Below are 15,075 nucleotides of genomic sequence, written 5' to 3'. Positions count from 1 at the left end.
AGACAAACCCGCAATCAGAACATTTATCTATCTCAGTGAAGATGAATTGTTGCCCTTTTCAGGGTAGAAGAGGTTCGATTTAATCAACTTGCCACCAAATGCCTGGTTGCTTAACCATGAGGAATATTGACATATCAGGAGCTCAGCATCAGAATCTTCTTGATAGGTCAATCACTCATAACCCTTTAGATAAGCCTAAAGGAGAGACCCTGTGCTAATTGGTTCATATGTAGCTTTTGTATCTCCCACCATAATTACTCCATTCATGAGCACTCAGGTAGCGGGAAAATGAGGCTGGATAATACTAATTTGCTGTCATTCTGTCCCTTGGTGACTCTTTCCCAGTAAATACTTTCTGTTGTTTACTAGCATATGATGCAACGATAGTCACACATCATGTCTACTCCATCCACATGCCTCTACACGCAATTTGTTTGTCCCCTCCCTTTTGATCTTGCTTGCTATACAGGTCCTGACCAGTCAGCTAAGCCATTTGCTACTGCTCATGAATCCATGCAAATCCTTATGTTAGGCCACTTTGAATTCCAGTGGATGACAAAGTGCACTGCCTGAAGATCTGCCCTTTAGATATAAAAGAAATATTTTTTAAATCTCCCTTATGTAGCTTTAAGTTCCATTTCTCTTAAGCACCTCAATATTCACTCACCAGCATACTCTCCCCTCCATTAGCAAGCCTGTCCACTCTCTACTGGGTGATGCTGAGACTTGGCCTTAGTTATTGGTCTGGTAGCTAAGAAGAGAGCTGGGGAAAGATCCTGAGAGGGCCAGTATTGTCCTGTAAGAACTTCTATCCTATGTGGCCTCTCTGTAGCATTACAGCACCAAGGATGACTCTGTCTTCCAACAAGGGGACCTACTGCAGTTCCAAGAGTTAAAGGAGTCTGGGAATCTCAGGTACTTGAGTACATCTACAAAGCTATCTCCACCTCAATTCTCAGAGTCCTCCTCCCTAAAAGGGACATGAGAATTCAGCCTTTTCCAAAGTTCTGTCCCTCTTACAATTAAGTTATATACCTGGTCTTTAACTCTGTCACGCCTTTAAATGCTGCCAAGGAAGCTATCTGATTCTCACACTTTCATTTGAGTTGGTGCCTGATTACCATGAGCATGAAGGGCATTCAACAACAGGCACCCAATTCTGTCCTTATAGTACTAGCGCTCCCAAAACTCAAATGCCAGACACATTACATGAGTTAGTGCATCTCCTTCCACCTGTATCCCACCCCAGTTCAGCTCAAGTAAAATGTTAAACAATTGCCCTGCTGGTACTTCAGCAATGTACCAAAGTACTTCACCTATCGCCAGGGATCGGGACCCACTGCAAGCCACCGGAAAAGTAATCCAACTTCAGAATGCCTTCGAGTCTGCTTCCTGTGACCCCTCTTCTGATGCCAGTCATCGCAGGTCACATTCTCCAGAAGCAGAGTCAGAACTAGGGATTTAAATTCATGGGTAAAGGGGATCTGGACAGGGCACTAAAAGTATCTAAGTCCCCCATCCACTAAATGTTTCAAATATGACCACTGCCTTCTCAGCTTGATGCTTACAGGATTCGAATATCTGTTCAAAAGTTAAGATATTGAAATGGGAGTTTTGCCCATCAGAAACTCAGAAAAGTATACCCAAACACAAAAAGAAACATATCACTTTCACTCCATGGACTTAGGATGATAAATCCAGATAATGCTACATACTCAAAAAAATTTAGCTGTCATAGATCATCAACAAGGAATATAATCTAAAAACACAGAAACTGATAGTCAAGGAGAAGGTGTATGAGTCCAGGATTAAGAAGTCCCATTCTAGTAAGTTTACTAATTCTGTAAGATAATACAAATGATTAAAATAAATAAACCTTAAAATAATTATGGATTCAAAATAAAGCATGTATTTTATTAACTTTACATAATAAGGCTACTTAAACACTTCATAATTAATTATATCAGAAAATTAATGTACTTTATAATTCTAAAGAGAAAATGTGCAAGGAAGTGCTTTAAGGACATTTTAGCTCAAATATCTCTGTTTAAATTCATAAAGCTCCCTTCTGGTTTCCAATCTGTCACACACAAAAAGTACCTAATAAACTGCAATTTCAGAATTGCTGTAAAACAGAAACAATCTAAAGGCCAATAATAGAGTTGAACTGTCTTTCTTTTTTACCAAAAACTAGGTTTGCATCCAAAGAACTAGGCTTGGGGAAAAAATGCACTATTTAACTAACATGGAAAATAGGGAGACTGGGCTGGTTCAATTGTTTTCTCGCTTTCAGTTATCATAATGACATTCTGCTTTATAACCACACCTCCTACATAATAGGCTTGCTAGTTCCATTTAAAATGTTTATCCCTTTTTCTTACAGGGCAAGAGAGAGGTCAGATGACTATTATGAGCCTTTCAATACGGCAACTGTCCAAAGTACAAATTCAGCACGGCTGTTTGAAAAAATTTGTAAAGACCTTGAGCAAACATTGACATTTCTGCATTTCGGTTTTCTTCCAGGGATCAGAAATTTTCACCACAAATAAGAGAAGAAGAGTAAAGCTTGTACAACTGCAGAATACTCCCAGGGTACCCACTATTATCAACATTTTGTCTGCTCAGATATTTAAAAAGAAAGGTAGCAGCTGAGGTTTATAGGGAACAGTGATGGATGGGAGGGAAAATTTAGAACCTCAAAGAGCTGACAACAATCACTAAGTCTTTGATATTGACAAATGCTTTTCAAGAAAAAGAAACACCTAGAAATGGTTGAATTCCTACACTGGAATCCCTAAGGCAAAGAATGTAGTGTGGAAGCTATAGAATATCTTGAATATCAGTGCAGATGAATAGAATTCACTTAAAACTGAGTGTGTGGATTAAACAGAGAAAATGCATGAGGGAATGATGAACATCAAAATAAAATATAAAATGAAAACTAAAAATACTTCAGAAATGAATGAATACAAGATCCTCTCAAAAAGGGCCTCTGTCAAAAACAAAAACTAGACAAAACCAAGAGTGGATAGAGTGTAAGTTTTAAAAAGAAGAAGAAAGGAGGAGACAGGGTGGAGCAGGAGGTGAAGGAGAAAGAGAAGGGAATGGGGAGGAAGACTAAAACAAGAAAGATGTGCCAGTTACAACCAGCATTAGAGAAATATGATGAAAAGGGAGCATCTACTTACAACATTATGGTTGCAGAAGCAAACTATTTGGAAGGAAATTATCTGGCCTTTAGGTCATTAGAGTATATGACAAAGGAATGGTTGCATAAGTGCCAAAAAGGATGCTTGGAGCACAAAGCCACATGCTTTGTTATATATGAAAATACAAGGAGTTGGAAGTACAGCCTTACATAAGCAGGCAATTCTGTAAGACTGATGGGAAGAAGGTCCCAAATGGGAGCTGCCAACATCTTAGAGAAGTTCTGGGGCTCTGTAGCTCTGTCAATTCTCCAAAGCATTCCAACCCAGTTGATGTCAGTAACAAACCCTATCCACAGTGCCAGGCTTTGTGTACTGGTTTGGTCTTGCTGCAAGGAAGAAAACAAAGATGGAGAAAGAGGAACATTTGCGCACCTGGTATCCTTATTAGTTGGCCAGGGATAGAAGTAGTCTAAGCAGCCTGGGTCAGAAGTAGACCAAAGGATGGACTGCAGCTTTGTCAGACCTAGAAGGAGGGATAGTTATGAAGCTATGGAGAAAAAAGTCTATGGGAGTTGATGACTGAATGAATTTGTCATATAAGGGAGAGAAAAAGGTCAAAGTTGATATGCCTATTTCCACCAAAGTAAGAGCAGATTTGTTAGGAAAATCTAAACTAAATTTAGGCATGCTGAGTCTGAGAGGCTAGTGAGGCATCAGCTTATACATGTGTGGATCAGGAGCTCAGGAGAAAGGCCCGGACTGGGAAAGAAGTCACCAGCCATCAAGGCACAGTGGTATTAAGCCATTCAGAGAGCACCCAGGTCACACAACAAGAATGGCAGAGGAAGAGGATCCAGCCAGGAGACCAGGAGACATCAGTATAAAGATAGAAAACATGCTGGGGAGGACTGGATTTTAAGGAGACTGATTAACCAAATCATGTCAGTGTCAAGCTGGCTTAGTATTTTAGCTTTAATTTAATCCATGGATAAAAGTTATTTTAATAAATGCATCACTGTTCACGTAACACAGGTAATACAAAGCAGGCATAATGAGCATTTCTGAGAAGAACACAAGCACATATTGCTATAACAATAGCATGACCTTCATGGGAGAACAGCTTTTTGAGACAAACCCTCTCCCTGAACTCTCTTCTCTTGAAATATTCTCCCCTGAATAATTCTGAATCATTAAAGGTACAGCTTCTAATTAACCTAGTAATACCTCCTAATTACTGCATGTACTCAAGACTTTGAAATCTCTCTAGATGAGACTGCAAAAATATTTTTGATTAAATACAATATGACTTCTATTAAAAATGTCTACCTTCCTTGTCTAAGCCTTAAAAATGATAATAAACACTCTCCTCATATACACTCTTTTGCCATCATCAAAGTTCATTGCTTTTGAGAGAAGTGAAGTAGAGGAAGAAATATTAAGGACCCATAGGAAAACCTAATAAATAAGTTAACCATTGACCAATTGCTCTTGCAAAAAAAAATCTGTGCATTAACTAGAAAGAGATGCATCACATAGATTTCTACTTTTAATAGTCAGAGAAACCTTATTTAGATGCCAAAGATCCTGAAGTATATGCTCTAATTTCCTGTAATTAAGCCAGATTTATAAGTGGAAAAATTTTTTATTTCAATTGACATGATATTTAGCCCACGCGCTTGTTTCCATAGTTTCATATGACCTCTAAAAAGTGAAGCTCAAAATCTCCCCTACTTTATAAAGGGTATTAAAGGTAATAATTTCTGATGCAACAATTTTGTGATTTTTGAGAACTATTAGGCTCCTTAGGTTCTATTAGGACTATTAGGATGTAGGTTCTCAAACTGTTCCCCAATCCCTTCATGAACATTACTGAGGGATGTGACCCAGTCCCACCCATGAAAGAGCACACCCAGAACCAGTTCTCAAAGTGCATGTGTGCACGTGAATAGAGGAGGTAAGTGCTTCATATGCCCCACTGCTTCTTCCCTATTTTTAGGCATGCACGGGATACAATTTTTTTAGAAGGGTCATGTGTGTTGAAATAGTTAGTGCTCCCAAAAGCTTTCTGGTTCAGCCATCTTTTTTCCATTAGGAAAGAGCTCTCTGACATTCATCCAAGTCATTGGGGAGCAAGAACAGCTTGCATCCCATTATCATTTTTCTTCAGCTTCTGTCTCTTCCTCGTGCACACTTTGAAGAAGAGCCTGCTGAGGAAACCAGACAGGAAGGCAAACCAAATAAAAAGTACTGCATTTGTTTCTTCCCAGACACAGGGTTTTATTCCTAAACAAACATCTCACATTATATCAAAACCAGCGACTTCTCTAAAATCGGCAAGATATTATAAATCACTACACAGCAAACACCATTTTTGTACAGCATTTAGCAGCATAAACAATGTCATACGTGTAAATAAGACAAAAAAGTCCTCTGCAATATAAGTCCTACTACTGGCAGAACAGACAGACACACAGCTCTGGAAGCATCCTCAGGAGCAGCCGCATTGCCAGGACTGACAGCCTGCACACTGCATTCACACGCTGGGAGTCTGTGCTTTCGGCTTCTGAAGAATTATGGATAAACTCTAAGTGAAACCTTTTCTCCGCTGATTTGAGCCCAAAGCTCAAGGAGGGGAGTTTTGGATTGAACTGACAATGCACTCAACCTTGGAATGAAAGGTATTCACCCTTTCTTTTGTTCTTAGAAAGAAAAAAGAATGGCAGGCTTTAGAGAAAAGTGGAGTGTTGTCCTCAAGATGAGTGTGAGTTGTTGGAGAAATATAAAAAGAGTAATGCAAGGGTGGGCAAAGTAGGTGTACAGTTGTTTGTAATAATGCGATAATAACTAATAATACAAGAACAAACTCTGATTCACGTACTCATGACTGTAAACCTACTGTTGCCCACCCCTGCATATGTCACCTGATTAATTTAAAAAATCTTTCCTTTGGGGTCTTTGAAATCAAAGTGGGCAAGTAGAGTCAGTCTACTTGGAAGCCATAGTTTACATGCAAATTATGTTTCTGGCATATCAACTCCCTGTGCACCAACATTTCCACTTGCTATCAGAAAAAGAGCTCATCCTTTGGCTCTCCTGATTCTCTTCTCCCCACTCTCACCTTCTCCCTCGCAATTCAGGAAGTCACACCTTTACTGATGAGAGTATATGCTGAAAAGTGCATGTCCTAGGCAACCTTACTATTCCACAGACAGACATTCCTACAGTAAGACCAACTGGGGTGACTAGTTCTCTAACTTCAGTAAGTCCAAGCTCTGGAAGAGAAGTGGAGGAGAATGTAGTGGTGTTCATTCATGCTAAACATGAGCTTGGTACACATGCTTACATATTGATATTGGTGCCCACAAATATAAACACAAGTATACACAAACACATAGAAATAACTCAATTAGTGTTTATTATCTCCTTTATCTAGAAGACTATGTAATGCAGCACTCTCACCCAAGTGCTGTTTCAGGACATTGTTTTTGTTGTGTGACATCTTTTCCCTAACTGCATTCCCATCTTCTTCCCATCTACGTTACGCAGAAGACTTCATCTCTATAGCAATGTTGAGGAAGAAATAACATTTTGTCATATGCTGCAATTTTTCCCGTATTGGAGCCATGAAACTGCACTCTTTCCCGTGGATAATTTCTAACTAACCCAAGCAGCACCTCTAACATCCAAGGACCATGGGCTAAAGGCATGGCAAAACACCCAGCCTTTGGTGTTACTCATTGTCTGCTAGCAGGCTTTGCTCAACTAAGGTTACTTTTACAGAAGATTACAGCAAATTCAAGACTTTAACTAAACACTACTGTGCTCATTTCAGTTGACTCTTCTAAATGTGCAGGTTTTTCTGACAGAAAACAATCTTATTGATCCAATGGTTCATTACCCAAGGAGCTAAAGGCAGTTGGTCACACCAAGGCTCATTTTGCTTTGGCCCTTACCTACCAGAGCTTTGGAAAATGACGGGGATTTTCAAAGACAGACTTCCTAAGCAGGTAACATGAAAATACAGTGGACTGACCAGCCCCACTCATACTCTGCAAACCATAGGTACTTCCCTCTGTGACAGTTCCTAGACTGGTGCCTACCTTACAGGAAAAACATTAATGTCACCTTAAAAAACTCACCCTAACATTGAAATATTGATTGCCATCCAAAAGACAGAGTAATCTGCAGGGTGTCCTCATAAATGGATAATTATGCCACACACACATAGAGAAACCCCACCATGCACATGCATGAACACACACATCCAGCCAAATACAACCCAAAGGCATCAGCATTACCCAAAGAGCTCATGGCTAACCACCCATGAGTCTGCAGGCTTATTTAGCCTTTGCTCCATGTAATTTCAAAAGCCATTTGATTTGGCTGTTTTTCCACCAAGTGGGAAGAAAACTGCTTAACATAAGACTTTAAGCTTTAAATCCTCATATCCCTTCTCTATGAAAAAGAAAGAGAAGTGAGGACTCTGTCCTGTTCGGTTTTAGTATATCAATAAATTACCCATAAAAGAAGCTGATTTCTCTTTCAGAAAAATAGTGGTTTAAGAATAAGCTTTTAAAGAAAATAAAAATCAAGCAATCAGCAGAATATCCGTAGTAAGTCATGGGTGTTTTCAAGGGGAAGGGAAATTCACAGTAAGGGGACAGAATTGTTCGAATTGTCGAAACAGAGGATTAAACCTCTCAGCCAACCCAGAAACCCCCAGGGCCAAGTGGGGTTTTACCACTGACTGTCTGAATATCAGGCAAGGAGGTCACCACTCTTGTTTTCATCCTGAAGTTGCCCTACGATTTTCTTAACAGCTAAATGATTAAAACAATTGTGTCCTTTGAAACATTCTAGCCAACAATAGGTGAATGTCATTAGTTCGATCTTAATGAGAAGTGAGGGGAGTGTTCTTTAATCCTCTCTGTTAAGAAAAAAAACAAAAATCCTGAACCAGAAATAAAGTAAAAATGGCAATCTGTGGAAACTTGGTTACCTGGCAACCCAAACCCCTGGGCTGTGTCTGCTCACATCCTAATGTCCTCCAGCCTGAAAGATGCAGTCAGAAGGGATTCCCTTTATGTGCAGTCTCTTTACTGTTGCCCATTCATTCATTCCAATTATTTGGTTTCAAAGTCAGTAACCCAGATTTCTGCAGGCTTTAATACTTGTCTCTGCAGGGAAGGAAGCTTCTGCTAGGGAATTTACCATAACACCTTTTAAACTGAAGCAGTGTTTTGCAAACCCCCTGGGAAATTTTGTGTTAAAAGAAAAACCCACGGAGAGGGTAGGTAGCTGGGAGAGTGTCACATATGGCTGCCCTGCCGTTCCCTCTTGTCGCTCTAGGAAATCTGCAGTGTCATGCCTATTCCATCCGAACCTCACGGCTGGAGGCCTCACTCTGGGAATTGCCGGTCACACTGCAGATTCATCTATAAATAATCAGCCCAAATAGGCAACTGCCTAGAATAACAGTAAAAGAGGAATAACTACTGTGGCTCTAGCTTCTTTGAGGCTCCAGTCCACCTTCGCCCTAGGCCAGTTGCCTGCTAGTTATTTTTAACTACTTTATCTGAACTAGAAATAACATTCTAGGGCTATTTTTGCTGTTGCTGTTTTGCCTTTGTGAGTTAAAGAAATAATTTGAAGACTATTCCAGAGCTACTAGCTGAATTGCAAACTAGAACCATTTTTTAAAGTGATATTTTACTCTTGTCAGAAAAAAAATGCTTGGAGTAAAAGACAGAAAACTACTTGAAAAATAATTTTTTTTAAACTGAAAAAAAAGAAAAGAAAAAAAATGCTGCATTATCTTCCTATGTTTTTAGATTAAACATCAAAAGTTCTTACAATGTCTTCGTTCATCCACAGCTAATCAAAACAGGTTTATCTGCTCAGTGCCTTTTAAAACATTTAATGCTCTTGGCGCTTTGTCCATTTTACTGTTTATATTTTCATCAGTGGCTTTAAAATTTCCATAGAAATCAAATCTGAATGCTGTTTTTTCTATTTATGAGCATCTTAGTTGAAAAATTTTATAAAGGATGAGGAATTGAACAATCAATATTACCACATGGAAAGAAAAGTTAGTTTCCTGTTAATTTTATTCAATGGAAAATGATTGACAAACTAGTATATGTGATGCTAAGCTAAAAAAACAAATATGTCTGAGGCACAGAGATGAATACAACGCAGTCTCCATTCTCAGAGAACTTAAATCCCAAAAGAGAGATGTTACAGGCTTTACTGTAATACAAGAAAAAAATAGGTTAAGGACCTGGAGAGACATAAGCAATGTGCTATGAGAACCTTTCAAAACATGGTTGTTAGCATCTGTGGTGATGGAAGAAGCTGAGAAGGCTTCTAGGCTGTCTGAGAAGACAGCATTTGGTTCAGGCCAATGGAAGGAGAGTTTTGACAGAGATGGAAAGGGCAATCCAGGTAGAAGAACTGGAATAGCCAAAGGCACAGGAGGCAGGAAGGTGCAGGTAACATCCAGGAACTGGTCAATGGTCCAGTTTGGTCAATGCACAAGAGACAGGATTGTCAGTTTCAAATCAATCTATAATGATGCATCTCACAATTTACACACTCATTCATTTGACAAATATTTACCAGATACCCACTCTCTTGTCAGAGGCGTGAGAGAATTTTTAAAAAATAGTAGACAAGTGATTCTACAATGATTTTTTATAAAACATTGCTGATTAGAAATTATCATGCCTGCTTTAAGAATACAATAATATCACAGCCGATGTTGCTAAAAAATTCTGTGTTTAACATGACATTCATGAAGAAGTTTGTCATTCCAAAGGAGGCAGCATCACAGCTCATCTGAAGAAGCACGTTTGAAGCACAAAGCAGTCATGCCATGAGAACATGCCAGTCACACGCCACTGCACCTCCCAGTGTATTGCCTCAGGAGTCAGACAGCGTGGATGGACCCAGAGGTTATCATGCTAAGTGAAATAAGCCAGTCAGAGAAAGACAGGTACCATACGATCACTCACTGTGGAATCTAATGAACAAAATACTCTAAAAAGCAAAGTAAGAAAAGACTCATAGATATCAAGAACAGCCTGACAACTGTCAGAGGGGAGAGGGTCGGGTAAAAAAGGTAAAGGGATTAAGAAAAGCAACAACAGGAAACCTCAGAGACAGACAACAGTGTGGTGGCTGCCAAAGGGAAAGAGGAAGTGGGAGGAGGTAGAGGAGGGTAGAGGGGGATACATGGTGATGGAAGGAGACTTGACTTGGGGTGGTGCACACACAACACAATATGCAGATGATGTGTTACAGAATTGTACCCCTGAAACCTATATAATTTTATTGACCAATGTCACCCCAATAGATTTAATTAAAACTTAAATTAAAAATGAATTAATTCATAAAAGGGTGAAACTTAAGCCATTTCACTTGGAACTAGCCACTCTATCAATTCACTTAGAAGCTAGACATATACATTTCATCTGAAGGAAAACAAACATTTTCAAACAATGTTCTTCAACTTCATGGATAAAAGAGAGAGAGAACCACTTGCTAAGGATAAAATAAGGTAATATATGAGAAGTAATCTGTGCCTTGCTAAGCACTAAACAAACATTTAGCTCATTTTACCACAAATTCCATCTCAGCTGCTGAGTTGGTGCCACTGGACCCCTCTGACTGAAATGGGCCCAGCATGCACAGCAGAGCACACCCCACCACGTCAGGCCAGGCGGGAAGGAGGGCTCTCCTGAGTTACTTCTTGGGTTTCAGAACAGGGCTGAGGGCAGTGTTAGTCCCCCATGAGTCCAGGTAAACAGTGGCAACCATGGCAGCAGTGAAACAGACAATAACTGAAGAAGCTGCAAACACTTGCTAGTTGCTAGATATTAGTATCCTCACCACTAGTACTGTCACGTGGACTATAGTATGAAAAATTAATCCAAGTTAGGGTATGGCTGCAAAAGGTGCTGCCATCCAGCAGCCTGACAACAGGAGCCAGTGGAGGTACTGACTTGGTTTAGAGCCACCGCACGTTCACATTCGGGCTATATGATCTGAGCCACAGAATGAAGCAAGGACATTAGGTCAGCGTAACTCATCAGCATAATGCCGTGACTTCATCATAATTGCTGTAACCGAGTTACCTAATATTTTTCTAAAATTATTCATTAAAGACAGACAGATAAAAACAACAGTTATTAACTGCTTGCTCTGTGACACTCTACTTGGTACTCACACATTAATTATTTCATGTCACATCTAAAAGACAGATGTATGCCATGGGATGAATGATTAAATGTAATGCTTTTGTTTATTTTAAGTTATCATAAATGTAAGTCCCTGGTGAGGACTAGCTCAACGTCCCCCGATCTACTTTTACCCACGAATTTTTTTTAGACCTTTAGAACCCACCTGCTGTGCTACTAGGGCAGAATTAAGGATGCGGGAGAGTTGCAGAGACCTGGGGCTGCTTCCCTGGAGGAGTCAAAGGGGTGTGTCAGCAAAAGTGATGAGGGAGGGCAAGCAGAAGGAACTCACGGCAATCTGACCAACGTGGCAGCGTGGCTTCTGCCCTGAGAAGGGGAATGAAGGACAGGGCATCAGAATTCTAATGTCTTCTTCTCTGACAGAAGAGAGAGGTAGCTAAAACAATTTGCAGTCAATACACTGAATAGCATTCCAATGACCATATTTTGCCATGTATAATATGCTCCTGTGTAAAATGCTCACCATGTTTTTGGGCCCAAACTTTGAAGGGAAAAAAATCTTTCATTTTAGTTTTTTAATTGAATTATTTATTTATTTACACTTAGAAATAGAACTGATTCTCATATTCCAGGATATTATTTTGCATGCAGATATCATTATTGCTGTCTAGAATTATACTTTTAAGACATAAGCATAAATAAAAGAATTAAAGACACTTATATGGATATGGAATTAGTATTACCCATGTATAATGCACATCCTTATTTTTATCTCAAATATTTGGGAAAAAGTGCACATTATGCACAGCAAAATGTGATAAAGGGCTACTACTACTATTGTAAATGATGCTGCAGTGAACATAGGGGTGCACATATACTTTCAAATTAGTGTTTCAGGTTTCTTCAGATATATTCCCCAAAGTGGAATTGCTGGGTTATAAGACAGTTCCTATTTGTAATTTTTTTGTGGTAACTTCATACTGTTTTCCACAGTGGCTGCACCAATCTGCATTCCCAACAAAAGTACACAAGGGTACCCTTTCACAACAACCTTGCCAGCACTTGTTGTTTATTGATTTATTGATGATAGTCATTTTGACAGGCATGAGGTGACATCTTATTCTGGTTTTAATTTGCATGTCTCTGATGATTAGTGATGTTGAGCATCTTTTTATATGTCTATTGGCCATCTGTGTGTCCTCTTTGCAGAAGTGTCTGTTCAGGTCCTTTCCCCATTTTTTAATTCACTTCTTTGTTTTCTTGGTGTTGAGTTGTGTAAGTTCTTTATAAATTTTGGATATTAATGCCTTATCAGATGTGTCCTTAGCAAATAGGTTTTATCTCCCATTCAGTGGGTTGTCTTTTTATTTTGTTAATGGTTCCCTTTTCTGTGCAAAACCTTTTTAGTTTGATGTAGTCCTACATGTTTTTCTTTTGTTTCCCTTGCCAGAGAAGATGTCTCAGAAAAAAATGTTGCTACAAGATGTGTCTGAGGTTTTACTGCCTATGTTTTATTCTAAGATTTTTAGGATTTCAAGTCTAACATTTAAGTCTTTAATCCATTATGAGTTTATTCTTGTGTACGGTGTAAGAAGGAAGTTGCAGTATTATTTACAATAGCCAAGATTGGGAAGCAGCCCAAGTGACCATCAGTAGATGAGTGAATAAAATCTCTGTGATACAGTTGGGAATGACTATGGAAATGGAGAGTGGCCACGTGGCAGGGGTCAAAAACCCTCATAGACTCGGACAACAGCATGGTGATCACAGAGCGAAAGGGGGTAGAGGGAGGTAGGAGAGGGTAAAGGGGGGATAAATGGAGATGAAAGGAGACTTCGTTTGAGGTGGTGAACCCACAATATACAGATGATCTATTATAGAATTGTATACCTGAAACCTATAGAATTTTATTAATGAATGTCACCCCAATAAATTCAATTAAAAAATAAAAGAACGCAAAAATAAAAAATAAAAGGGCTACTGCTCACTAGGGTATATTCTCCAAATCTACATGGATAAACATAAGGGTTAAATCCACTTTAAGAAAAAGCTTCCTTTCTTGGAAAATCGACATCAAAGGAATTTCATGGGATGGCATGTACTAGACACTGGTGAACAGGTCTGAGGATTTTTTATTATTAATTAATATCTTTCCTATTTTTACTCACCAAATATTATCTCCTCCATTTTCAAACCAAGGCTAAAACCTCAATTCAACTATGATGACCTCCCTCAAAAGTCACAAACCCCAGGAACTGCATGACGGTATACCTGAACCATACTCTTTCCAAAACCAGTATTCTCCCTTTTGTTCCAAGCACACATTAGAAAAATAAAAATTAAATTAAAGAACCGATACTTTCCTTAGTGGACCCATGTTGTGTGCACAGGGCACTCAGGAAAGACATTTCACTTACAGAGCACCTTCTAGGACATGTGGAAATCATCAACCAGAATCCGCAATGTGGCCATGATGTGTAATTCACATAATGCTACTATCACAACAGGGTGTTTCTTTATTATTTGTACATTTTAAATATTTAGTTCAATTAGAGAATACACTTAAGGAAATTTCCTAAATATTACCAAAATAGCTTTTCTAAAACTGAGGATCCCATTAAGAAATTATATGTTTATAACGGTATAGAAACTGAAGGGTTTTAGTTGCACTCGAGGAGCTCAAATATTCTCCTGTGAGGTGGGCTTTAGGAGGATATGAAAAGCAAATGGGATCACATACGTGAAAACATTCTGTAACTGCAGAACATATTCCAAACCTGAGAGATTAGCTCCCTTTCTGCCCCCTCTGTTCTTCAAATGAGACTGATACACAGAGTCAGCCAGGATAAAATCTAAGTCTGTCTTTCTCATAAATAACATGTCTTCACTGCCACCACAGTCCCTACTGCTTTATCCTAAAGCTGTATGGTTGCATTCAAATTAGGTATGGAGTCCACTAAAATAATTAAATTACACAAAATTGCTGATAATCATGTTTAACCTACATGAAAGTCCATTTTGTAGTTCAACCAAATGCAAAGCATTAGCTTAACTTCTAAGATCCTGTAAAACTACAGACATAAAAATTAGTTGCGATGATTCTGATGATAAGATATGCATCACAGAAGATAAATTAGAGCTACACTGTTCCAAAGACAGGCAAGGTCCTCCTCCACAAAAACCTGAAGGAAGGGGATAGGAAAGGGGCAGCTTTTCTGATTGAGTCTGACTGGAATTCACAGTCCAAAAGAGAACTAGCTGTGTAACAGAAACCCCCAAACATAATACATCTTATGCTGTCATTTGCAGACATGTTGGTATCAGCCTGTAATAAGATGGTGAAAGACTCTTTTTCTCTTGTCTGAGAATTTCAACTAAAGCCCAAAGCTGAAGACAATAGGTACTAAGAACCCCCACATTCTAAAGAGAACTGCCAGATATATCTCTAAAAAACATTATCAATCACACAGCTCTCACCCACTACTCCCACCAGCCTGTATAAGTAATAGATGAGAAAAGCTAGAATTCTCGTGTGTTATTCAGTTGTTGGCCTAGTAATGGGTTGGAAATATGAGGAGGCATTTTTGAAATGCTATAGGTACATAATGGGCAGGATTCAAAAATTCTAAATACCCTGCAGTGGAGGGCCCTGTACAGCAAAGAATGTTCCCGCCCACGTTGCCAATGGCAGCCCATTAAGAAATACCAGCATAGGTGAAACGTTCTGT

This window comes from Artibeus jamaicensis, unplaced genomic scaffold (assembly GCF_021234435.1).
Source record: "Artibeus jamaicensis isolate MK-2021 breed Jamaican fruit bat unplaced genomic scaffold, CSHL_Jam_final contig_402, whole genome shotgun sequence".
NCBI classification, from domain to species: domain Eukaryota; kingdom Metazoa; phylum Chordata; class Mammalia; order Chiroptera; family Phyllostomidae; genus Artibeus; species Artibeus jamaicensis.
This window is presented reverse-complemented; position numbering follows the sequence as displayed.